The sequence below is a fragment of the Ambystoma mexicanum genome, chromosome 10, assembly GCF_040938575.1.
Source record: "Ambystoma mexicanum isolate Mex_15411 chromosome 10, UKY_AmexF1_1, whole genome shotgun sequence".
Classification (NCBI taxonomy): Eukaryota; Metazoa; Chordata; class Amphibia; order Caudata; family Ambystomatidae; genus Ambystoma; species Ambystoma mexicanum.
Genome location: NC_090932.1, coordinates 1,599,315,139 through 1,599,342,558, shown reverse-complemented (window position 1 = coordinate 1,599,342,558; position 27,420 = coordinate 1,599,315,139). Strand labels below are relative to the sequence as shown.

The 27,420-nt window shown below is 43.8% G+C and overlaps 1 protein-coding gene across 4 annotated transcripts in view; it reads left to right on the top strand.

The window, feature by feature from the left end:
- HIC2 (HIC ZBTB transcriptional repressor 2) overlaps positions 1–27,420 on the top strand; it is a 429,272-nt gene that overhangs the window by 145,679 nt on the left and 256,173 nt on the right. For 3 of the 4 annotated variants that reach the window (XM_069619961.1, XM_069619958.1, XM_069619959.1), the window contains exon 2: positions 25,651–25,777. The gene's annotated coding sequence lies outside the window, so the exon portion shown is untranslated. Of the gene's footprint in view, positions 1–8,966; positions 9,039–25,650; positions 25,778–27,420 lie in introns of those variants that run through there. The other variant, XM_069619960.1, reaches the window with a different exon arrangement.

Below are 27,420 nucleotides of genomic sequence, written 5' to 3'. Positions count from 1 at the left end.
CATGCCCTTTATTCATGTTTGAAGAAGACATCTCATTACTCCTGTTTGCTGATACCAAATCCAGTTTGCAAATAGTTTTGCTGGGCGACTTCAACCTAGGCTTCCATGACACTACTGACACAGCAGCTTCGCTAGTAGCCAGCTCAATCTCAGAACTTGGATTCTCGTACTGGAATACCATGCCTACACACAACAAAGGCAGAATCCTTTCCTGGATTGCGGACTTGAACTGCCAGACCTCGATACTTGCCAACACACCTTGTGCCTGGTCTGATCAACATATCGTCTCATTCAACCTCCATGCTAGCACACCATCTAACCTCACCAGAGCACTGGCAACGCCCACTCTCTCCAGAAACATACAAGATCTCACACTTGAGAAAGTTTCACCTCTAATTAATAAAACCTATCCTGAACTTCACCAATGTAACTGCTGACCCATCTTCTCTAGTTGAATTCTACTACTCAACTCTCAAACATGCCATCGACACTTTAGCACCACTGAAGATGTGTAAAGCCAAAGTTCGGGCTCATGGTTCACCCCTAACCTAGAATCACTACGTGTTACTAAAAGATGAGCAGAAACTGCCTGGAAAAACCACTCCACAGCCTCACTTTCCAAAAACCTGCTAGCTAATGCAAAAAAGCCATCCTCCAAGCCAAAAAGGAGACTTGCAACAACAGAATCTACAACGCGAAGTCTAGCTCTAGGGAACTCTTCACCATTCTTAAGAGAGCTTGAATCACCTGTGCCATCCATCAAAACCTGCTCTAAAGACAAATCATGGTGCACTGAAATACAAAATGCCCTCATCAACAAGATATCAATGATCCAAACCAAAATGGAAACCAAAAAACTGAGCATCTTCTCGGAACCCCTCGCTAACAAAACTCAGCTCGCTGCGGCTGTACCCTGTAGCCCATTCAAATTCAGACCACTCTCGATCCTAGAGGTCAAAGTTAATCACCAGTCTCAAACCATCAAGATTTAAGGGAGACATCTGCCCGCCAATATCATTCAAGAAGCAGCTAAAGACCTGGCCTCGTTCATAACCTCCTTCATAAACAATTCCTTCAGAACCTGCACAGTCCCATCCAATCTCAAGCATGCCTGGGTACTCCCGCTACTGAAAAAACCCAACCTGGACCAATACATTCCCACTAACTACTGACCCATTGCAGCAGTACCCTTCCTGCTGAAAATTTGTGACGGGCCACATATGTTAGATCCAGGCTCACTTAGAAAGTCATAACTTGCTTGGCCTACGGCAATCGGGGTTCAGGCCCAAACACAGTACAGAAACGGCCTTAATAGACCTCAAGACACAAATGGATGAACACATTGATAAAGGCAACCTATCCATTCTGTTACTACTTGACTTATCAGCCGCCTTTGACCTGGTCAACCATGATGTACTTTGCTCTCACCTGTCAACTTTTTCTCGCACAAAGCCATCACCTGGATACATTCATTCCCGAACCAAAGGACAACGTGGGTGTTTTCATCGAACGCATCTGCAGACCCAGCTGATGTGACTTGTGGAGTTCCTCAAAGCTCATGTGTTTTACCAACGCTTTATAATATATTTACTAAGCCCTTTTTTGACGACCTTAACCATTTGGGTGTCACCTACACTAATTATGCAGATGACACCCAAATACTCATTCCCATCACCGGGAACTATGACCTCTACTCTAAACGATTGAACAAAATCTATTTTGTCATCCAGGCAGGGATGGCCACACATGGCCTCTGCCTCAATGACGACTAGACGGAGCTACTCCTAATCGGCTTCCAAACTACACTAAAAAAACTTACTTCAAAGCTTTCAACATTGACGGTAACATCATACAGGTTTCCAAAGAAGTCAAAACCTTGGGATTCTACCTGGACTCCTCCTTAACTCTGAATAGACAGGTCAACGCAACTGCCTCGGCGACTGCCTACACGTGTAAATTAATACATTCCTGCAGACCTTTTATGACCTCTGCCAACTGCCTGACTCTGGCTAGAGCTCTCATTTTCTCTAAACTTGATTATTGGAACGCACTTTATCTCGGGACCTGCAAAAAAAATAAAACTAAATTTCAAACACTACAAAATAACGCCCTCCGATCGGCCCTCAACATTCCTAGATCACACCACATCGCAGCCACCAGACGTAACCTCCAATGTCTGTCCAAGAGCAGAATCTCTGGCAAAATACTAGGCCTTACCCATAAATGCCTGGCCAACCTAGCTCCCAAATATCTGACGTGCAAATTCTCAAACATTTCTGCCTGCCCCACTAGAGCGACCTATCAGAACTGTCGAGTCCCAAGATTCAACCTCTAGAAATCGGGGGCAGTAGCTTTCCTGTATTAGCCCCTAAACTCTGGAACTCATTACCTTCGCACCTCGGGATGTACCCTCCTTCTGATTCGAAAAGAAGATAAAAAACTGGCTTCTCACTCGAGTAGACATAAAATACACCTAGGGATATCATTACGATCTCTCCTGTACATATCTGTATTTGCACTGTATACTCTGCCTCTAACAATGCGTTACCTATCTGTACTACATCATTGTATTTACCTGGTTTTATATTGGCATTGTAACATTGCTTAGATACGTGCATCTTGGACTGCACCATTGTACCCTATTGTACATATTGTATATATCATCACTGGTTTGCACCCATTCTACCTTACTGTACATATTGTTTAGATCATCACTGTACCTACTTGTATTGTCTGTACCGTTGTTAACGGATTTCAATGCTTTTGTAACCTATGCGCCTATATACATGAGGGTTTGGTGCGCTTTACAAATGAATAAACTAAACTAGCATTATGGCAAATTTAATAAATGCTAGAAGACTTTCTGTAGAACTGGTAATGTATTTTTTGTGTGATTAAATTGACAAATGCACCTCCAGCCCAGTTGTGGACGAGATGGGGCAGATTGATACTTGCCCCGAGATTGGAAAAAGTTTAGAAAATTACAAGAAAGCCTACACAAATAAAAGTATGGTAGAGCAAAACAGTTGTGGCAGAACGCCTTATGTTTCATAGTTCTTTAGCCCTTAGTCCTCCCATGATTTGGGCCGTCCCTCTAGTTACTCCTTCCACTGTGCTCAGGGGCACAGCTCCACCTCACTGATGAAGCTCAACGAGGCTGAAACACGTGTATGGGGATTATGTTGGCACTCTTGTTCAGAAGGGAATTGCCATAGCATTTCGGTGCTGGACTGCCCATGTGGGTGGGACAAAAACTGATATGGATATTTCCCATCTGTGAAAGGTACAGTGAGCTAAAGTGTGGCTACGGACTCTCGAGTGGGTACCTTCCCAAAGAACAGGTCAATGGACCGTGTTCGTTCCCGTAGAGGGGCGCCTATGGACTAATTTTCCCATTGAAGTCAGTGCTTAAAGGAACCAATATCGAGCAAGTTGCAATATGTAATCTGTGGTTAAGTCCATCCACCGTTGGTACAAGCTTAAACTCCTGAGATGGCTAGATGAACTACTGCAATTTGGTATATTCTGGCCCACCAAAAAGACACCTGATGGACAAAGCACAATGTGTATAAATCATGCCGTGAAAAATAAATCGGGAACATGTCATACCCGCTCTAAAATGTGTCCTATTTATAAATCATCCCGGGGCAAGGGACTATCTGAAGAAACTGATCTCAGAAGGCGCTTTTGTAATAGTATAGAAATATCTATATGTAAAGTAATACATGTGCACGTTTGGAGTCCCACCCGACAGCTATATCTCTCTGCATGGAGGCAGTTGTATATTAATGTGCATCATCATGTGCACACACAAACACGTGCGTATGTGTTTAGTAAAGATTTTTACTACACGTAGTAGGTTTCTGGTATTAGCAGATGGAGATCGTTATTGACCGCCTCTCTACTGGTATTGACTGCATTCAGAACATTCTGACTTAAGAACAGAAGCAAACTGGGAAACAACCATGTTCCTCCGGGAAGGGGGGAGGGGGGGCTTATTTGCTGAAACATGCTACACAAAGAAAAAACATTGGAAAAGGCCTTCACTTTCTTATAGAGAAACTATTTATTTATTTTTACATGCCTTCCAAATGCATGATCGCATTAAACCTACGCCAGTTCAACCACCAAATTGCAATTATAAATGCTTAAATTCTAAAGACGGCCATGTTATTTAAATAATACAAAAATAAAATCGCATTTAGTTTGGTAACTGTTTGTCTATTTACTTTGCTTGCTCTTAAATTAGCATTTTTAACTTCACCCACAAAACATGTATTGCTGCTACCACAATGTGCTTTATAGCCTTCTAGACCTCAGGGGAGGTGTCATTATCGCTTGGGATAAGACCGTTCCCCCACGTCATGGCACTCGCTCCCCCTCGGGCCATAACTTGATGGCAGGTCATTATCCCACGATAACTTCCCTCCCACAGTCTATAAGGCTATATTAATGTATACATACAATGTTCAGAAATGTAAGGGCGATTTCCATCACCCTTTTTACAGAAGATACCGTAGTCCATGTTCAGTTATCTGTGTAGACCACATCCCCCCCATGTTCTGTAAAAAGCAGTGCAGAGATTGTAAAGAAATCCTCTGCGTTGGACTCTATAACAATAATAGTTAGTGACGTTGCCTCGCAATCACGTGTAGGTCTGCACTGGCGGGTTATTTGAGCAAGTCTTGTTATATGCGGGTGCTTGCAATGGCTGGCAGTTGGTTTTCTTGGTTATTTATGGCTTGGCCCTCTGGGGTCATGTTCCACCCATCACATGCCTCAACCAGCCAGGTAGATTTAAAGAGATAATGAGCTCTTGCACAGGAGCCACTTAACCTTTCTTTAACATTCCAGTCCCTTCCCGGAGACCATTCTCTTCTTCTCTAATAGAAATTCTTGGCATTCTTTGAATGAAAGATAGCTAAGGCCACCGTTTTTAAGCCTCCTTGCCTCTTCATCACCGGGTTATGCCCAGTCTGTTTTGCAAGGTGGGGGGGGGGGGAATCAATCGGAGTGGACTTGTGGTAGGGAGGCAGCATTGAAAAACAGGTCATCGTGCCTCGTCGCTTATTTAAAATATGAATGTGTCTGCAAACCCACATTGTATAAACGTGAAATCTTTCCAGGTTACTCTAATTATACCATGTTTGTTCAAGCAGGATTGGACGCGTTTGCCTTTCCGGGATATTTCCGGCCGCGAGATGATCATTAAATGGCATCCGATCTAATTCATGGCAATTCTCCTGCAAAGCAAAGAACATATCCAGAAAACCTGGTATTTTTGGTTCAGTTAATCCAATTTGTGACCGTGCAATTTTGATCACAGCAATAAACTGTACTGCTGCCCGTCTTTGAGGAAGAGCCCTTGACGGAGCCGCAGCAGTTTTTCTGTCACACCCTTTTTGGGGCAGCACCCAAGGTAGAAATGTGCGACCTATTGTTGCCTGGTACCACTCAAAGCTTCCAGCCCGCTTTCACCTTGTACTACTTAACTGTCATCGAGGAAATGTATTCTTGTAGCCCAGCTACGTATTACAAGTCCAGTATTAATAAGGACGAGACATTTGTTCACATGCCTAAAAAAAGTAAACCTAAAGCGAGGCACCATTCAGTCCGTGCTGATCAGTGGAAGTGCAGGTACACTCGAGAAGCAGGACATTCCGGCGCAGTGCTTTTGCGCGGGATGTTGTGGCACGGCACCTTGGGCACAGGTCCATTTTAGGCGCACACTTTTGTTTGCAGGAAATGCCCAGTGACATGAAATGATGTGCCAAGGGGCACGCACTTTGGTAAAGCAGTGCATCTAAGATCCGTTCGCACAAACATTCAGTTTGTTGTTATGCATTGTTAAAGTTTTATCTACATTAAATGAGACTTTTTTGCATATCAAACTAGGAGATATAGCTGTAAACTAAGCTTTAGAAGGGGAGTGTTTTTATTGCTTCCTTTCGTTGCCTAATAAGAAATTATGTAGGTAACTGGAGCTGTGTGCGAGTTTTCAGGTGAAAACGTTCCATCACAACTCAAATTACTTTTAGAACATTTACATATTAGACTAGACACTGCTAATAACCAAAACATCTTACAATTTCCCAGGCTTTCCAAATCAATCCCTTCTCCATTAAAGGACACCAAGGGTAACAAGTGAAGCACATATAGCGTAACAGTGTTCCGCACCAGTGGATGCATGTTTGTCTCGCCTTTTGTCTGCAGGATGGGGCCTGTAGGAGATCTTATAGGCGCTGCTGGTGGTGGAGAGAGAAGGAGGGAGAGGGCTCTGCTTTCCGCAGCAAAGGCTGCAGAAGCTTAGTCCTTTAAATTGCGATCGATCGGATAAAGTGAAATGAAAAGCTTTTATTGTCACTTTGCAACATAGTTGAGTATAGGTACCGGTACTATTTCAGGCGTTGAGAAGTACAGGTACTCAAATGAACAAAACTAAGAAGTGCGAGGGCTGGGTAGGACCGGCCCATTTAAAGCACTGGCGCTGATAGATGCCCATAAAAAGTGCATCATGCAATCTTCTCCCCTTCCTCGCCAGACTCTGCTTTCAAGCTACACCTGCCCAGCTGGAAGTGCTGATTTCTGTGTCCTGGGGATTATGCTTCTGAATGGGTCAGGGCAGCATGTGACAATCGCAACCCTGCAATGCACTTCACTGCAAATATTGTTTTATGGACAGACTGCGAAGCTGCGAGACTCGGCAAAAGCTCAGTCGAAGCGAGAGACGGTAGTGAGCCCTATGTTGCATGCATTTGCGGACCTCACTGGGCCGCTTCGCCCAGAATGTTATAGGGAGACATCCTGAGCATGTTACAAGTTAATGCTAACCTATCTGATCTTGAGCGAATCTTCGTCAATATAAATTCATCAAAAATAACGTTGCTGCATCTAATTGTGTATCCTGTGTCTAAGATGACTGCTGCAAGGAGAAGCAGTGAAGATTGTGAAGTTAGCCCTGACGCTTGGAAATTACTGTTGCATTTGGTTTTGATGATACCTCAGGAACGTGTTGCCTTGGTTTTGTCTATGGACCCGGACTATCTACTGCTACAATTGTATTCCTTTTTTTTTAAACTTCTTGTCCTTTGGCACTTGGCGTCCATAGTGTAAAATATTGTGATTGAGTTATTTAATGGAGGGCATTAGATTTAAACTTCTAATGGCTTTTCATGAAGTATCATGTAAATAATATTAAACTGATAATAAATACAAAGATAAGGAAAACATGCTATTCTATAGACTTCAATGGACACAGGATGTAATTTAAAATGAGTTTCTGCCTGTGACAGAGTATAACAAGTTGTGCCATTTTAAATGCAATTGCAGTACAGATGTTATTGTTCTGACCGTGGCAAGTAACATGTACAAGCTCAACAACATGCGGGATGATTACTTGCAAGGGGTTACCCCAATAAATTAGTCGTATAGAAGCCAAAAACATCTCATTGGGAATCCCTTTACAACAACCTGTAAAATCATAAAATGTCTCTGAGCATACCACTGCTGTTATAAGCTTTTCTCCCCTCTTCCAAAACATAAAGAAAGATCAACAAATTATGCCCAATTCTCAATGTAGGAACAATGGCACTACAAAAGCCAACATACGCGGTGAGATGTGGATGCTATTTGAGCTACTGCACACCCAAAAATCCCTTGAGTGAAAGTACTGGTGAGAATGCCTAAAGGGAACTGTAGTTCCAAGCAACTATTGGGACACTCTCCTTGTAGACCTTGTTCTGTATGCCTACTTATCAAATGAAGTAAACCCATAGATATCGGCTGCGGGGCACCACGGATACAAAGACATTGTACACAGGTCAAAACATATGTGCTTGATTACATGACCATATAATTTGAAATATGTGGGCATGACTAACGGACCAATTAGGAAAAGAATAGTTGAACATAAAATACTGTATACAGAAAAAAGTGAATGCACAACTAGACGAGCATTTCGTGAGGTTTAGGCACAGGACTGTTTTGGAAAAAGTTAAAGTGCCTAAAAGGAGAGGAGATATCAATTTCATGCTGCTTTGGTGGCAACAGTGCTCGATTTATTAAGCTGAAATCCAATTAGATCGAACTTCATGAGAACATCCTATGGCACAACTTGGCCACTATGTAAATGCTTGATGGAAGTACAACATATAGATTGATTGACATTGAGTGATCTGTAAAGAAAGTTCATATAGAGATGTGGCCCTTGTTGCAATGAATGAATATAATTCTCTGATAATGGATCATCCTTTAGCCAGTCTCAATTAGCAACCTCGCTGATGGGGATCCAATAATAATTTTCAGGCTTTGCTTACGTGTTGTATGAACTTATTAAAAATACGGTTTGTTTTTTTGCTAGCTGAATGTAATTTAGATTGATGGATGACTGAGGTTAATAAAACAAAATGTTTGCAAAAAAAAGAGAATCAGAACACAGTCTCATGATGATACTGGGTTATCCAAACTGATTCCGATATGGCTCGTGACCTAAACTGTCCTTATGATGGTGACGCTCGAACTACAATACGAGGAACGCTATGATGGATCGTAATTGTGCACATGTACAACTTTTATATAGTGACATTGTTGTCGGCACACAGATGCACAAACATGCACCCTTTATAAATAAATTAAAACATGGTGGCAAATGTCTGCACACCAATTTGCGCAGAGAAGATGATTCTGCCATGCTGACAAGGTAATTGGGGATTTCTTAAAGGGCCAATACTTGTCTTCAGATATACAATCTTTTTCAATCTGAACAGGGGTTGTTGACCTATAGTTCTATTTTTAGTCATCAAGACCTAGGTGAAGATTCTATGCAACAAGATGGAATTTAACTTTTGGCGTCAGTCACATCTAACAAGCGGAGTGTTTGAGAGATTGAATTGAAAATCCACCAAACACTCTTCTTTACTCGGAGTATTGTAATTGTTGGTACCTAATGAGCATTGTGGTTTTTCATTTTTTAGGTAGATGATTGGCTATGCAGCACCGCAGATGAAGAAATTAGTACTTGAAGCAAGAATAAGTGAAAGGTATTTGACCCTGAATAGAACAATGGAAGCTGTTTTATCCATTGCATTTTTATCTCGGCATGTGGTCAGGCTGAGGTTTTGTTAAGCATTTGTTCCAAGATCAAACCATTTTTTATCTGCACCTCTTGTATGATGCGGAAGAAAGGAAGCTTTACTGAAGCTGCTTTTTCCTGTAAAAATCTGGTTTGAATACTTTTAGATTTGAATAAAACCTTGATTGAAAGGACCCTCTTTATTTTGTAGTACAGATATTCAGGCAAGCGAGAGGAAGAGTTTCCTACTCGCACAGGCTCCTTTCGTGTTCTTGGATGATTTTTATTATAACCTGCATGCCGTAGACTAACCTCCACCCCAAAGGTGTATTTTTGGCCACCTAGAGCTATGGCATGTTTTGCAGCCGAGAATATTGATCTATGTGATACAAGGCTCTGGAGAGTGAGTTGGATCTCTGCGCTTAGTGCAAGAGAAACCACTGACCCAGAGCCTCCAACAGGATTATTCTTGCACAGCAAGGGTGTTTGTGGGTCTATCTCTAGAGCATCTAGAATCCGATTCTGGCGCTGGTATGTAATAAATATTAAATCCCATCAGTATCCCCGCTGCACAGTTAAACCAACACATACTTGTACTTTAGTGTTTATACTCCTAAATAGAAACACTGAGAATTCTTACTCTCTTGTTTATCATTTATGTATTCTTCTGTAGCGATCCGAGCATTAATAATATACTCACACAATAAAAAGTTCCCAATATTAGCGATAAAACAGTTGAATAGTCCTATCTTCCTACTCTTATTCATAAATGTAAAGGCAACCTACAACCAATCAGCAATGTGTGTGGGTAGCCATTGTGGCACAGTAAAACTTAAAATCCTACTCAAAATCGTGGTGCTGTCCGAATTTCCATGCCAAGCAGAGGTTCTGCACATCAAACCCTGAATAACCCATTAAAATTGAAAAAGTCAAACTCTTTTTGGAAAGTTAATGGCTTCTAAGGGTAGTTAACCAAGAACAATCTATAACCCATATAAAGCCATGGATTCAAATATTACAGGTGAAGCATTTTAAGTCCCTATGCACGAGTCCGCTCTTCATTGATCCACCTATCCTGGCAAATGAAATGGGAGGCGAAGCACAGGTGGATGTTTCACACTCTGGCAAAACTCTGTATCATGATAAATTGTCTTTCACCAGTAAGTACACAGTTGAAAAGCTTACCTAAAAAATACATAATGGTGTCTCTAAAGAAGAAAAATGTTGAAATAATTGGAAACCTTAGCTTATTCCAGCCCTCAAAATGTTGACACGTGAAAACAAAATTGAATTTGGAAAAATTAAGTGTTGGGGCTATAGACAGAACTACTGTTGCGGTACGTGTATTGAATTAGCTGCTTATTTTCTCTTACCAAGGCAGTCTAGCTTTAGAACAACTGGATCCTTCAAACCCCGCCCCATCTGGCTTCTTCAGGAACCTGGTCTTCAGGTGCTTTTTTAGTCTGTCCCACTGCTGCTCTGAAAAACTACTTTTATCGGGCGTAAGCCCACCCCCTGAGGCTCATCTCAACCACCCTAGATTTCTTGCTAACCAATACGCGCTAATGGGGGTCATTCAATCGCTAGTTTCAATCCTCTGGACCTCCTCATGAGGTCCGTGTCCCAATGTAATAACATTAGATTTGAAAAATGTTTACATTTCTAATCTCCTCCCATCTTTGAAACCTCTCTCGTGAAGAGTGCTGTCCCATTTCCGGCTATCAAATATCCTCCATCAGTTGGACCTAAATGTGAGGTCTGTGGACCACAGCACAACATGGTGTTTACAAAACGTTTAGATTTCAAACTTCAGATTAAAGCATGTTTAACCCTGCTCACTATAATTACAACCGATTCGCATCTCATTTGTATGACTGACATTCATGTGTAAATACTTTTTCTTTCATGTTGACAGATTTTCCAAGTTAATGTTTACATGGTTCATATTAAAATGCTAATTGTAATTGTTAATACAGCGCTTATACACAGGTGTAGTGCTTCAAGGCGGGAAGGGAAAAAGGGATTACAGTAATCATTCTTAGGCCTTGAAGTTTCTGAATGATTTAACAGAAAAAAACTAGCATACTAGCCCTGACAGCATTTCTCCTAGTGCAAGTGCATGAAGTGTTACAGTTGCGACCAAGCTACGGAGGGGGGGGACAAAAGAAAAAGGGGAGGGACAGGACAGACAAACTTACTAGTCCTAGTACATTTAGGTCATAAATGCCAACAAACAGAGGTGCAGGTAAACTGGGTGTGGGGGTGTGAGGGAGCAAACGCATTCAGTCCAGCAGGGCCCTGGGTTAAGTGTAGAGAGGTTGCCTCTCTCATGGAGCGTAAGCTGAAAGTGCAATAATGCTGAACAAAGTGCAGCGGCCCGGAGGCAAGTGCAAAAAGACTGGCAGGGGAGCTTGGGACCTGTAAGGGTCTGGAGGTGAACCAGGCAACCCGTCAGAAAAAACTGAACAGAGTTGGGAAGGAGAAAGGAGGGTAAAGAGAAAGAGAACGCAGGTTAGCGAGGAAGAGTAAAGTCTTGAGGAGTTTCCGGAACTTAAGGTGCTCCTACTCCAGACCGAGAGGCAGGGAGGCTGTTCCAGAGAGGCACCTGCAGAGGATAAAGATCTACCCTTAAATCTGTTTGTGAAATCGGCTCACCCGCAGAGAGTTGGAGGACGAGCAGAGGGCTCTAGAGGGAGATTATTTAGGAATGGAGCCCCCGGCCCCAGAAAGTATTGTGGACTATGCAGAGGGTCTTGAACTTGATCCTTGCAGCCACTATAAGGCAGTGGAGGGATTTCAGAGCCGGAGAGATGCAGTCCCTGGGCTTATGCTAAGGATAAGTAGGTAGATTCAGAAAGAGGCTGTTGCAATAGTCCAGCCTAGAGAGAACCAGGGCTCTCGAGGTGGTGAGCCTTTGGGGGAAAGTGAGAAAGGGTAGACTGCCTCTGAGGAGGTGCAGTTGGTAGTGGGACTTTTTGGAGATGTCTGAGATGTAAGAAGAGAAGAAGAGAGTGGAGTCAAAGATGACCCCTAGATTTTTTTGCCTCAATGGTAGGTGAGGGCGCAAGGCCAAGGGAGGGCGGCCAGTGGGAAAGTGGGAGCAGGGGTCCCAATGAGGATGATCTGTCTTACTGGCATTCAGGCAGAGATCATTAGCAGCACACCAAGACTGAATTGCAGATAGACAGTCGGGCATGAGCGAGGAGGAGGCAGAGGGTAGCTTGAAAGAGACCTGCGTGTCATCTGCATAACACTGGAAGTTGGAGGTAAAGGTAGAGATCCTGTGGGCGAAGGGGGCCTTGTAGATATTGAAGAACCAGGGGGATAGGTTGGATCCCTGTGGGACACCACAAGTAGAGAGAGAGTGACAGAGGAGAGAAAGGACCCAAGTTCCACCTGGGATGGCAAGAGCTATTGGTGCAGGAGGGAGAGCAGAAGAGATAGAGGCCAGGATGTCATGTGTTTTGGTGTTGAAATGTGCAGCCATGAAAGATCAAAGGGCCTGGGTGGGTGCAGTAGAGGATGCAGCTGCAGTAGGGATGGGCAGTTCCTTGCAGAGTTTGAAAAGTGTGGCCGTGTTAGATGCCAGAGATGAAGGCTTGAATGTAGGGCTCTTTTGGAGTGGATGCAGAGTCTATATTGCCTTTGAAGAAGGAGGCAGGCCAGTTTGTCAGAGGGTGCACCTGAAGATCCGCATTCAGGTGTCCATGTTACCATTTATAAGAATGTTTTCTATGAGAATATAAATCGTTTTTCATAAACTACAGTATACAACGGAAACTACGTCATGGTCACAACCTTACATGCTACAACTATGCAGATGAGACACACATCTATAAAATCAAAGATACACAAGACGAGAACAGCACTGGGAGAATGTCTTAAAAAAACTCTACGACTGGATGAACGGAAACAGCCTAAAACTCAACCCAGGCTAGACAGAAATTATGAATATATCCAAAAACCTGGAAAACAACATTTATATCCCATGGCCCACAGAACGGGAACAGCACCCACACCCTCAAAAATAGTCAAAAACCTTGGAATCCTAACGGATAACGTGCTAACATTAGAACCACAAGTAAACGCAATAATCAAATGTTTTTTCTTCCTACACTCTGTAAAAAGAATCCTACCATCGTGTCCTTCACCCATAAGACACTGACAATCACCGTCAACTACGCCAACAGCCTCTACCTCGGAATGCCAGAACACCTACTGAAGAAACTGCAAGATATCCAAAACACGGTGGCCAGACTCCTCCTCAAAATATGAAGAGCAGACCACATCATCCCTGCGCTAAAAATGTTACACTGGCTTCCAATCAAACAACAATTCCCTTTCAAAACAATGTGCGTAATGCACAGAGCAATCCATGGCCAAGGAGCGGAATTCCTACAAAAGAATTACCAGTCAACAAGAACACTCGGATCAAGCAACCACACCCGCCTAGAAGCAAAACCTTACCCAAGGACAAAGCTAGGGGGAATCCTCAATCTCTCACCTGACAGCAAAAACTTGGAACACCCTTTGGAAAGACAAATGAAATACAAAGGACCACCTAAAATTCAGGAAAATACTCCAAACCTGGCTCTTCACCACAGAACCAGAATGAATCGACGGAAACAAAATAAAAAGAATACATTTTAATAAAACCCCAGGAATCGCCCCTCCAAAGCCAAACTCCCTCGCTAGGCTAAACCCAAGGGACTGGGACCATCGCTAGAGACAAAGGAGCATTAAACACAAACTCACACCGGACAGGACAGAGAGCGCTTAGAATTCATAGGAAAGGGACCACGCACTAGGTTCTCGGGGAGACGATGCTAGGCAGAGCCCTCTTACGACCAAAGAGCAACCCATAACCGTAGCAATCTTAACCCTGGGTGGGGGAGGCCCTCCCCTTCTGTTCCACCCACAGATCCCTGGACAGCCTCAGAGATGGGCCTTGCGCAGAACCAAGTGAACGAACCACAGAGGTATGCCCCAGCATCAAGGCGAAAGACACCCAAACCTAGATGCCCGAAGGAACGAGAACCCCACTACCCATCCGCTAAATCCTCAACGCTTAGCACACACCTCTCATACCCTAAACAAACACAACCACTCCCCTTCACCGGAAACCACAAGCACTTCACTGCAACAACAAAACAAACCACACATAGTCTTGCACAACAGCACATGGGAGCCCACACATCCGGAAACCCGCACCCATGCTCAACGAACGGTGCTAACCGAACTGAAGCTGCCAAAAGAACATTACAAATCTTGCTCTACCTTTATCCTGCTACAGCCTACTGACCAATCCTAGATCTGCCAGAGCACCAGGAGACCACTCCAGTGGCGATAGTGCACAGTATAAATATCCTTTAACATAACATCAGTGTATTTAAATCGTTTTTCAGATTTGTATGCATTGTAGTCTATTTTAAACTCTGTGAATGTTTGACATGTTTATTTTATTGTGTAACTGGGGTAAGCCGAATAAAGTGTTTACTACTACTGGATTCAGAATATTCTTGCAAATCTGAATATATAATTCTGATTGCATGTCCATACAGGAATTTATAAGAAACGTGAATAGTTCAGTAAAAATGTAATTCCTCATTTCTGAGTGGAGGGGCAACTTACTGACTTACCCCCTTGATGCACAGAAAATTCAGTGGACAAATGAAAGCAAGGAGGGAATCCTGGGGGAGGGGGCTGAGTACGCGAAGAGAGCTATAACTGCCAAATCAAATTGCTGTCAAAAGATGCTTCTTGGGGGCCGGGCGGGGGGAGCAGGGTTGATGTGCCTTTAAACTCTAACACATAGGAGGCAGCAGTATTTGGTGAAAGCGGAAAGCAAAAGTCTGACGGGAGGGTCACAAATTGGGATTCCAACTCGAAGTAGCTGATCGGGGGGCTGGGGGGCGGGCGGGAGTTTCCAGATAGGGCTGAATGCAGAGGCCTTTCCCAAGACAGAACCAGATTAACTGAGTTGGATTTTGGGAGCAGTTGGACAAACTTAAAAGGAAGAGCTCATCTGACAGTGCTGCCTGAAGCCGGTTGATGTCCCTGCCCGTCCTGGGCCTGTGAAATGAAACCAAAAGTGAGTACAATAATCACAGAGTATTAGACAAATGTCCCAATAATTAATTGTATGCCAGATAGCACTTTATATTGGGGGGCTCTTGGAGCTAGGACGCTGAAAGCAGGCAAATAATAAATTTGTATGCGCTTTGTGATGATTAACTACAAACTAAACCCTTGGTAGCTTCACCATATGTTTTCCAACAATTTGCGATCTCTGATGGCCTTGGCCATCACACATTGAAGTGTGGAATGGCAAATCTTTGTGGATTGGTGACTGCCATAGTCAAAGTAATTGAAATCTATTCCTTAATTAACACATGGAACTAGGGTGTTGTGACTGTGAAGCCTTGAGAACAGTGAAGGTTTGGTGCTGCTGTCCCTGCGCACCAAAAAACTAAATTTCTGAACCCAATTTTAAAATAATTGCAACCAATTCAGCACCATAAAGATATCCTATTGTATCTATGACCAAGCTAGGTTAAAGATATTTTCAGAGATACTGTCCATAGACATAGCCCAAGAACCATGCGTTAGAGCAAATATGTTTTTCTGATGCCAATACTTGTCAGTGGTTTCAGAGAATGTTTTGTTTCGAACTTTAGTCAAAGAACATTTTCCTTTTTTTAATCAAACCGCCAATGTGTGTGTTTATATTGAGTATTTTATTCTATTGCCTATTCTATGTATGGATGTGTGTATAAATTGGAATGCAAACATTAGCAAGACAAAAGCAGGAAGGCTATATTTTCTAATCTGTAGACCAGCTGCCTGTATTAAAAATAAATATATATTGTTGGTTACTTTCCTTTAGTTTCTTGTCCCAGATTGTGATGTGAAATTGTTAAATTAGAGGTTTGGGGGAATTGAGGCCCTTTTTCTCAAAATAATTCTTACAAAACTAAATATCTTTTTCATAGATATGCCATTGAAATAGTCCTGTAGGGTAATTGGAGTACTCATGGGAGTGTATTTACTAGCCACTGTCCTAAATGTATGTCTGTAACTGGTTGATGTCCACTTCAGACGATAGTGCCATATGCAACATTAAGAACATTATAATAGTTTGTTAGTAATAACTCCTGTTCAGTCTTAAACATTATCCAGCAATTTGGTATTGGCCACTAATTCAATGCCAACGACACCAAACTGATCATCATGCTCAGTGACCTTTATAACCAAGAAGCCCAGTTGGGCGATGGTAATTTTGATTAAGGGAAAAATTGTCTGTATCTGAATGAAGAGAAATACATTAATCTACTTGCCCCTCCTCCCACCATTACTAGGCAGCTGTGTCACCCTCTTCATCTGCCTTTTTTCCTTTCCATTGTCTCGATTGCTGTGGTCCCTGTTTGAATCCTAAAGCTCTGACTTCAAAAGTGCTTGGTTTGTTCTTATTAAACTCTCCATGTTTATTCTGCTGTTTCTCCCATTAGCAGACTGGGCTTTCATTTTGGTGCGCCTATGAACTTGCGCTTGGAATTCTGTATCTCCCCGTTTCAGGACTTCCAATGATGAAACCTTCACATGGCCCAAAATGTTGTGGTAAGGCCAGCTGTGTGTTTCCATCAAATGGGTTCATCTCACTTGCATGTCTCGACACTGCCTTTTATAGTCCTCTCCCTTGTACCATAATGTGGGTGAGGGGTGATTTCCACTGAGTGAGCTCTTTGATTCAACACACTGCACCCTGATATCGAAGATTCTCCAATCTGGTTCTTTTGGCCATAGGGTGGTCCTTGCTTTGTCGCTTGGTTCCCTTAAGAAGGGAACACTTCCCCCTATGTACTTCAGGCTTGAATCGAACAATCTGCTCCTTATAGCGGGTGTAAAATTGTTTATCTTTTCAGGCTGGGGAATGGCTGTCTTTTAGTTTATTGCATCGCTTATCAGTGCAAAGAGTCAATTTGGCTCACAGTGCACACATTGTATGTTATCTCACTCTTTCCGTCTCTATCCGGATTAAACTACAGGAAAAGCAGTAGATTTCCCAATTTGATTTTTCAACCTACCCAAATGTTTTTTAGAGTGTGCAATCTTCTGATATTCGATGTTCGTTGAGAGTGTTTTTCTATTTTTGTTTGCGCTAGGCTTAGCTGGCATATTGTGTGTTTGAACTTGAATTGGGATCAGCAGTCTGAGACCTCGATGGAACTTTGGAGCATCCACTGCGTGTGGTTTAGCTGATGTCCTGGTCGTGAAGCACCTCGGGTAGAGTAGCTGTGAGGATACGTCCTATGCCGCTTTAATGGGCTGGTGCTCCTAGGGGTGGATAGGGTGCTATTGGAGAATGACTGGGAAGACCAGCAAGCGCAGGCAGTAGTGGGTACAAAATCAATATTACTCAAAAGGAACGGAATGCAGTCTGTGACAGCTTGTTAACAGGGCAGCAAATATAACACAGTAGATGAATGCATTGTACAATACAGCCGACTACACCCCCAGTAGAATTAACATGCTTGTTAAAATTCATGCTGATCTTGTACTTCCACTAACGTTTTATTTGGAGTGTGAACCAATACCTACTTAGGGTGGGTGCACTATTGGCAAAATATGCAATGTTTCTTAGCGTTTTTGTCTTGTAGCAATACTATGGGGCAGCAGGATTTAAGAGCTTGACGAAATAGAGTGACTGTACATAGATTACTTGTCATCCTATTAGCGTTTGCACTCAAACTGCAATGACAATCTAGAGATGCCTCTTAGAAGTCTATGCTCCTTTATCTGTTGCACACGACGTCTCCTGGGCAAGCATTATGGCATGCTTGCAGGACCCTCTATAGTGCCCCTGTTCTGCTAATGAGCGTGGTTGATTTGGCTGTCCGGAAATCCACTTGAGAATAGAGCTTGCAAGTGAAGCAATGTCTCTAGCACTGGTTCGACAGGTGCATATCTTGGCCTACAGTGCAAGCATTCATCATTCTCCGGCAATACATTCTGGTGTAAGAATGTTCGTGTTGTGCTACTATTTGTGTTTGACACTTCTGCAGTGTGCCGTATCCGCATATCAGAATACTTATTTGTTTGATATTTTATTATCAATAAACTGATCATGTTTTACGAAAGGTCATGTAATCCACTTCTCGGCCCTTCTAAACGTGTTCATATGCATTCTTCAGTCAATGGTATAAGTCTGTATTATGAATTGTACTTCAGCAAAACTATTAATACATTTTAAGCATTAAAAAAAGTTGTCACAAATTATTTTACATACACCAACTGAATTAGTTTCATTTTCCAAATCTGAGTCTCTGACAATCGATTACAATATTTGTGATATAGATGCCCGTTCTATTATTCTATTATAAAGGCCGAGCATCCCCATACATCATTCTGTGGATCACCCTGAAACCTCTGTAGGTCTCATAATCCTTGCTGTCTTTCAAATGAGCTACCTTGAGGTATACTGGCCCATGGGTGATATAACATTATTTAAACTGTAATCTGCTAAGGCCCACAATCACGTTTTTGTCAACTGTAGCATTATTAAGCTAAATCATTTGTTGTTCTATGGCAGCCCTGTACTTATCTTCAGCTGTATATTCATTAGTTTCCTTTGCATCCCACATTGCCCATGGAGGTGTGTATTAGTCTGCAGCCATTTACAAATTGCACAACCTCTAGCATTTGAAACGTGTTTGCCTAAGGAGGACTGTAGTAGAGACATCTTTCATTTTAATCCTAAGTGGAGTTTGGAGATGTTCCATTGTCTGATTTCCCCGCCTCCCCCAAAGTCACCTCTTTAGAACGTTCCTGTTTTACAACAAGCCTGGTCACTGATAATAGGTTATTCGAAGGGATTGTGTCCTCTGACGTATTCCTCATCTTAAATATCTCCTTCCAGCTCTGCTGGCCTCGGAAAATGTTTTCTCTCTAGAGGGCGCTGCGTGTCGACGTCCTCCGAGTCGATGTCCCTCGACAGCCGCCGTATCGACGTCATCCTGCCTATAAAGGCCGCGTGCAGCGTCCGTTGCTCAGTTCCGTTTTTCCGCGCTTACTCGGTGCCTCGGAATACCGTTGCTCAGTTCTTGTCAGATTAATCCTATTTACCTCGAGTTATTCGATCCGTACTCGATGGCTTCCTCGTCGGAACCGACAACTCCTCGATCCGGCTTCAAAAAATGCCGAGATTGTGGGAAAAAGATGTCGCTGACTGACCCTCACAGAGTTTGTCTGTGGTGTTTGGGAGCTGAACATCATTGTTCGGAGTGCGAGGACTGTATGTCCATGACAGCTAAAGCCCTGAAGGAGCGTAGGGAGAAGCTGGAGAAAGGTAAGACGTTTAAAGCTTCTTCTTCGTCGACGAAGTCGAGACACTCGTCTCCTCGTCACCATTCGCGCTCCAGGTCTCGGAGTGGGTCCCATCACTCCTCGAGATCAAAGCACTCGAAGAGGAGACGTCAAAGATCCCCTTCTCCGTCTTCCTCTTCCTCTGTTTCACCAAAAAGAATCCCTTGCCCCACAAAACATAGTTCCCGGGCTGAATGGGAGGAATTCCGCAAAAATATGATGAGCGTCTTCGAGAAAGCGGCCTCGACCCCCTCGAAGACTGCCGAGAGCGATGCTCTGGTCGAAAGACCCGAAGGTCAAAAACGCCGCGAGCCGCAGTACCCGGCGAAGGAAACCTCTCGAGCGCGTCTCGAACCCTCGAGTAGGACTATGACCTCCAAACCTTCCTCGAAGGTTCCGTCTACGCCGTCGATGAGGGTTCCGTCGACGCCGAGGTCGGTGTCTTCGACGCCGTTGTCGAAGGAACCTTCGACACACGGGTCTGTCGACTCGACGCCAGCTTCGACGCCAAGAAAAGTCACGGTCATGACACACCCAGTGACTATCCCCAGGTCCTCGATGGCGATGGCTTCGAGATTGTCGAGTAGAATCCCAATTCTGTCGAGGTCATCGAGGCCTCCGCCTTTGTTTTCGACGCCACGCTCGAAGCCTTCGGCGTCGACGACATCGACTTTTTGGAGGCCGATAATGACAAGCTCGGCACCCTCTGCCTTGGAAATGGGATTTACTCCCTTTATGGGTTCAGAACAATTGAGAACTATGTCCTCAATTTTGGAAGAGGGTGAATTGTCTGAACAGGAAGACACATTTGAGTTGCAGGGACCTGTAACCCCAATTAGAGAGGAATTTTCCTCTGAAGAACGCAAGTTAAAGGATCTTCATGATTCCTTACATGAGGCAAGTGGGTTAGACACTTCCCCTGAGGTGGAGCTTGCTAGGCCAGACCCGGGGGAGCATGCTGAAACCCCCTATAGAGCCTTAATGGCCAGGATCACAGAGTTCATGGGGTGGTCTGCACCTTCACAATCTTTCCAACAAGATGACCTCACGGATATTCTTGACAAAGGCCCACAGGAGGATCCTGTGGTGCCTTTTCATAAAGCTCTTCAGAGGAAGGTCATGACAAACTGGGAAACCCCCGATGTCGTACCAGCAGTAAATAAAAAAACTGTCTACTAAGTACAGGGTATCCTCTACAGACCCGGAGTTTTTGTCTAAACACCCATCCCCAGAAAGTCTGGTGGTACAGGCAGCATCCTCTACCAATATCAAGACGGCTTATCCTACCGTCCCACAGGACAGGGATGATAAAAAATATGATGCTATGGCAAAGAAAGTCTTTTCAGCATGTAGCATGGCGTTAAAATCTGTTAATGCTACTTGCACCCTTGCTAGGTTCAGCCATACATTTTGGGAGTGTGCTTCTACAGCGGCTGACTGCATCCCGGAGGGAGAAGAAAGGGATGCGTTCCTGAATATTATACAGGACGGTAAAGACGCTATGTGCGAATCCCTCCAGACGGGCATTGATTAGGCTGACAGTATCAGCAGAGCAATGGCGGCAAGTACATCAACCAGGAGATTCGCTTGGTTGAGAAAGTCTGGTTTTGCCCCAGATGTGCAAGCCAGGCTCTTGAACATGCCATTCGATGGCTCTTCCTTGTTCGGGAAAAAGGAGGATGACAGTTTAGAGAAACTGCAAACTTCAAAAGCAGCAGCAAAATCCCTAGGAGCTGCAATCCGTCAGACTCCTTTTCGTCCCACAGGAACCTCTGCGAGGGGCAAGTCCTTTCGCTTCTACTCTGCATTCGGAAGAGGTAGAGGACGACCGGCTCAAAGGGGACAAAGAAGAACTACCCGAGGTGGACGGGGGTAGATATTCAAAAGCCGCAGCAACAGCAGGTGCCTCTTTACCATCGGCATCTGCCGCCCTAAAACCACTCTGAGGACTTCTCTCACAGGACACCTGTAGGAGGCAGGTTGACTCAACATCTGGCGGTATGGCAGGCTATCACGTCAGATGCTTAGGTTACTGCCTGCCTTTCCTACGTATACCTCAGTCATCCACCAGGGATCAGCTCTCAGAAAGCTCCAGATCCGCTCCTCTTGCAGGAGATTTTGGACCTGCTAGAGAAAGGTGCCATATAACCGGTACCTGTAGCGGAGAGGAACAAGGGCTGGTACTCCCCTTACTTTCTCATTCCAAAGAAAGACGGAGGACTGAGACCCATCTTGGACTTGCGAGAATTGAACAAATTCCTCAGAAAAGACAAATTCAAGATGGTCACTCTTTTTCAGATCCTCCAGGCCCTTCAGTTCCAGGACTGGTTGGTATCTCTGGACCTTCAGGACGCTTATTTCCATGTGCCTATCCATCTCAAACACAGGAAATACCCGAGGTTCGCAATTGGCAACTCTCACTATCAATTTCGAGTGCTGCCATTTGGGCTGACCTCCGCCCCGAGGGTCTTCACCAAGTTAATGTCGGTAGTGGCAGCAAGTCTAAAGAGGGAAGGGATTCACGTCTACTCCTACCTGGACGATTGGTTGATCAGGGCTGTTTCTTCGGAACAAGCTCAGATTCAACTAAATTACGTGTGCCACTCCCTTCACAGACTGGGCTTCTCCATCAATTTAAAGAAGTCACAAATGATACCATCACAGAGACTCCAGTTCATAGGAGCGATCCTGGACACTTCCCTGGGAAAAGCCTCGCCACCAGAGGTGATGGCTCAAGATATTCTACAGATGGTTACCAAGTTTCAACATGCCCAATGTCTCCCAGCCTTCGACTTTTTGAGGTTCCTAGGCCTCATGGCATCCTGCATTTTCCTAATGCCAGAGGCTCGCCTGAGAATGAGATCCCTCCAGTGGGCTCTGAGGACTCAGTGGTCACAATTCTTAGGGAGAATGACAGATCTTCTTCAGGTTCCCGACAGAGTAGCTCGAGACCTTCAGTGGTGGGCCTGTCAGGAGAACATTCTGAAAGGAGAACATTTTTGGCAACCCTGGCCGGAGATGACAGTAGTCACGGATGCCTCACTCACGGGGTGGGGAGCCCACGTCAACGATTTGACCATCATCGGTCGTTGGTCTCCATCGGAGTCCAGAATACATATCAACCTGTTAGAGCTGAGAGCCATCAGACTTGCGCTGAAGGCGTTCCTGCCAGCTGTACAAGGGAAAAACGTCCTGATAATGACGGACAACACAGTGGCCATGCATTACCTCAACAAAAGAGGAGGCGTAGGATCACTACCCCTGTGCAGAGAGGCGATGCAGCTCTGGTTTTGGGCAATCCAAGAAGGAATCTCTCTATCGGCAGTTCACCTAGCCGGAGAGAAGAACTTGACAGCGGACGCTCTGAGCAGGCAGAGCAGTCTCCCACGAGTGGGAACTAGCTCAGGAAGTCCTTCAAGAGATCTTCGCCCTTTGGGGAACCCCTCAGGTGGATCTGTTCGCCACCAGCGTCAACAGGAAATGCGATCTGTTCTGCTCAAGGGAATTTCCCCCGAGCGGAGCTCTGGGAGACGCGTTCATAGTGGACTGGGAGTTTCCGCTTCTGTACGCGTTCCCACCGGTCCCTGTCATTCCTCAAATGATCAGGAGGTTGAGAAGATTCCGGAGAACCATGATCCTAATTGCCCCGGATTGGGCCAGGAGAACGTGGTACCCGGACCTTCTAGACTTGTCCATCTGCCCTCCAATTCGACTTCCACTCAGAGAGAACCTACTCTCACAGAAGGGAGGTCAGGTTCTCCATCCAGACATCAAAACCCTGAACCTTCACGCTTGGCTTCTGAAAGGTTGAGGTACAAGGATTGGGACCTCCCTGATGATGTTATGGAGGTGTTGCTTTCGGCAAGGAGGCCAGCAACAAAGTCTTTATACCGCTGCCGTTGGAACAGATTTTGCAGCTGGTGTAGAGAACAGAATATCGACCCTTTTTCATGTGGTACACCAATGGTTTTGTCCTTCCTTCTATATTTGGCGAATTCAGGCCTTCAAGTTGGCACCATTAAGGGCTATCTCGCAGCGCTATCCATCTTTAAGCGCACTGCGGAAGAACCATCCTATTTCAAATTGCCCTTGGTAATACAGTTTCTAAAGGGGTTAACCAATGTTTGTCCCCCAAGACCATTCCAAGTTCCCCTATGGGATTTAAACTTAGTACTAACTTTCCTGATGGGCACACCTTTCGAACCACTCCATTCTTGTTTGTTAAGATTCCTTACCCTTAAAACTGTTTTATTAATAGCACTTACATCTGCTAGAAGGGTGAGCGAATTACAAGCTTTCTTGTAAACCCCCTCACACAATATTTCACAAAGACAAAGTTGTCCTGCAAGTGAAGCCTAATTTCCTCCCAAAGGTGGTTTCTGAATTCCATATCACTCAGAAGATTACCCTACCATCTTTCTATCCTCCTCCTCACCCGGGGAAAGAGGAAGAGAGGTTACACAGGCTAGACCCTAGAAGGGCTTTAAGTTTTTACATCAGTAGACTAGCCAGGATAAGACAGGCAGACCAGCTGTTTGTAGGTTACGCAGGTCACAAGCAGGAGTTACCTATAACTAATCAGACCATTTCCAGATGGATCATTCTAGCCATTCTGGAATGTTATAAAATGGCAGGGAAAGGGCCCCCTCAAAACCTTAGGGCTCATTCGACCAGAGGTATTGCAGCTTCATCGGCCCTCAAAAGAGGAGTGCCGGTTAAAAACATCTGTGCGGCCGCTACATGGTCGTCTGTCCATACCTTTACACGTTTTTACAATTTGGATTCCTCCTCCAGTCAAGAGACTAGGTTTGGAAGGGCTGTACTGCATTCTATTCATCAATAGAAGACAGCGTGAAGTCAGTACTCCCTCCTCCAATAATAGAATACTGCTATGGGAGCCTATCTAAGATGAGGAATACGTCGGAGGACACCATCCCTTCGAAGAACAAGTTACTTCTTACCTTGTAACGTTCTTTTGACGGGATGTTCCTCCGACGTATTCCTCATCGGCCCTCCCATCCATCCCTGCAGTTCTACTTCCCGTGTTGTTGCAGCTTACGCTCCTTCAGGGTGATTAGTCTAGTCCAGAAAGTATTATTGTGGGCTACAAAACGGAACTGAGCAACGGACGCTGCGCGCGGCCTTTATAGGCAGGATGACGTCGACGTCGATACGGCGGCTGTCGAGGGACATCGACTCGGAGGACGTCGACGCGCAGCGCCCTCTAGAGAGAAAAAAAATTCCGAGGCCAGCAGAGCTGGAAGGAGATATTTAAGATGAGGAATACGTCGGACGAACATCCCGTCGAAAGAACGTTACAAGGTAAGAAGTAACTTGTTCTTTGAGTGGATCTCTCCCTCCCTCGTTGTGACAGAGCTGCGTTTTCTGTATTTCAATTCAATGCTGGTGCTTACAATGTTATGTCTTGATAAGAAAGTGCTTTGCCTGGGCATGTTGGCATGGCCAGGGTGCAGAGTAAGTTTTATATAGGTGCAGGATCCGTTTGGATGTTTGTTGCTCTTTAGGATTATACTTGGCCTGGGACACGAGTTGAAAAGCAGTAGCTGATCATAGCTCCGGAGTATGGGACATCTCCCAGTGAGCAATAGCTACATCTGGAAAGCTGTAAACTAGGTAATGTGTAGTTTGCAACTGCAATATGAGATTCAAGCAATGAAGGGGAACACTTTCTAATCCACTTTTCTATGCAAAAACATAGTGAAAGAATGGGTTATCTGTTCAATATTATGCAGGTTATCAACAACTGCCTTTAAGGGAAGGCAGTGTCGAATTAGTCTTAAAAATAAGCCCCAGTTAGAAATATAATTGGGATGCATTTGTATGGTGTTCGAAACACTGTTGTAATGTTATGCATATGTTTGTATGGCACCCAATGTATTGGAGTCAAAAGTAGCTGTAGTTCAGGGATCTGCAATCTTTGGTCCTCCAGATGTTTTGGGCAACTACCATCATTCCTAACCAGCATAGTCAATAGCTAGATATCATGGGTATTGTAGTCTGAAACATCTGGAGAGCCAATGGTTGCAGCCTCCTGCTCTAGTTTGTAGTCTTGTGTTAAGCTAGTCAGGCTCCTCTAAGCAACAAGCGGTAGTCCAATGGCTTCTAGTTATATTGTTCTCTGCTTCTAACTGAATTGCACTTAACTACTTTTTGTACCAGATGTTTTTGTAGTGATACATTCATTTTTCTACCCCTAGATACTCATGGGTTGAAGTCACACTATATGAAACTCTTCAGTATACAATGGATTGAATACTGTGAAGTGCTTAATGGAGACTTTCAGCCTTTTGATGCACGAAGAAACCAACATCCAAATCTGAACAGGTATTATTATCCACACCTATCATTTAATGTCCACCTTTTAGTAAACCACCAAAACCTATATATTTAATCAGTAAAGGACTCCTTGGCATTCGTTCACATGTTTAATTATTGATGGGGGGGAATAAGCAACCATGGACAATATTTCTCTCGGAATAAAAAGAGCAAATTATATGGCAAACTTTCACAAGCAATCATAGAATCATGGTCGGAAGTAAATGCAGTGAAACTATCTGAATGCTCTCGGGGCATAATGCATGCAAGGGGATATTGGCAAAATAAGACAACCTATATACCATGAAGCCCCTACATGATGATTGCTTGGAGACCTAATTGGTAAAATCTGCAATCCACGTATGGAATCTGGTCTTCGTGCAGGACAGATTTATGTCTCAGAATTTGTGGGTAATTGAATCCATCAAAATTGTAATCTTTCTGACGATGTTGAGGAGCCGTCATTTGCAGCTAGATGCAGTTGTGACATCTAATAAAAGAAAATTGTATGTGCTTAGTCACGTATTGTAGTTGTAAGAAAGAAATGGGCAGAATTTATTGTGGATAACTACCAGCCAATCGCTTCTAAGAATCTTAATGAATTTTGTATAAATGCAGAAACTATGTGAATGCGCTTAGGTGTGTTGATCACATTGGCCAAATCCTTAAATGTATTTAGTTAACATTATTGGATTTATTCCCGGGCAGCACTGGATTATCTGGTTAATGAAATACATTTGTCCAGACAATCAAAATGGGGTTATGTCGAAGAGAAAGGCACAGTAGCACTGAAATATATAGAATCAGTATCTGCTGTACGTTTGGACCTGGTTTAAGCATTTGATTTCATTGATTGACATTATCCTTCGAATACGCTGACAGAATGTGCTTTCGTTCCTGTTTGTCTATGATTAAACTGTTATTTAGTTTGCATAGTTCAAGTTTATTTGATCAGATTTCTCCATAACAATAAAAACAAACACTACAAACAAACAATACAAACCACTCAATAAAAACATCAAATAAAAACCAATATCCCCCAAATCACTGTGTGAATAACATTGGAAAGGGTTAAATTGTAGCAGGGTTCTTCCCTGTTGCCTCTTCAGTTTGCATTGGCTTGCGACCATTGGCGATTTCAACTTTGAAGCAGCAGTTATTTGTGGCATAAATGAATAGTTTCCAACATGATCCAAAAGCTGTAGGTGCTTATTCAGTCTGCACACTGGGATCTTTAGTCCAAGATTTATAATGGGGAAAAGCAGAACTACAAGTCCCAGAATGCGAAGAAAAAACCAGGACTGGGTAACCACATACAGATTGGAATGAATAGTGTTGACAACTGTGAAAATGTGGGGTGTATGCAATCGTCTGTTCTGCTCGATCCTGATAATTGGTTGTTGTACCTACTCAATGAAAATTGAACCAGCATTTTGGTTTCCAGTGGCTACATCTTTAATTTTTCTCAGGAGCTACATGTTGTAAAATTAGAATGTTGAAAAACCTGATTATGAAGTCGGTTCAAGACCACTTGGTCGGAGATAAAAAGATGGTAGACCACTTTTGTTACCCACCAGTATCAATCCTCGACTGTAAGTTAATGTTGGACAAGCTTGAATGCCATTGAAGAGGAAAAGCAGTTAGATTGGAAC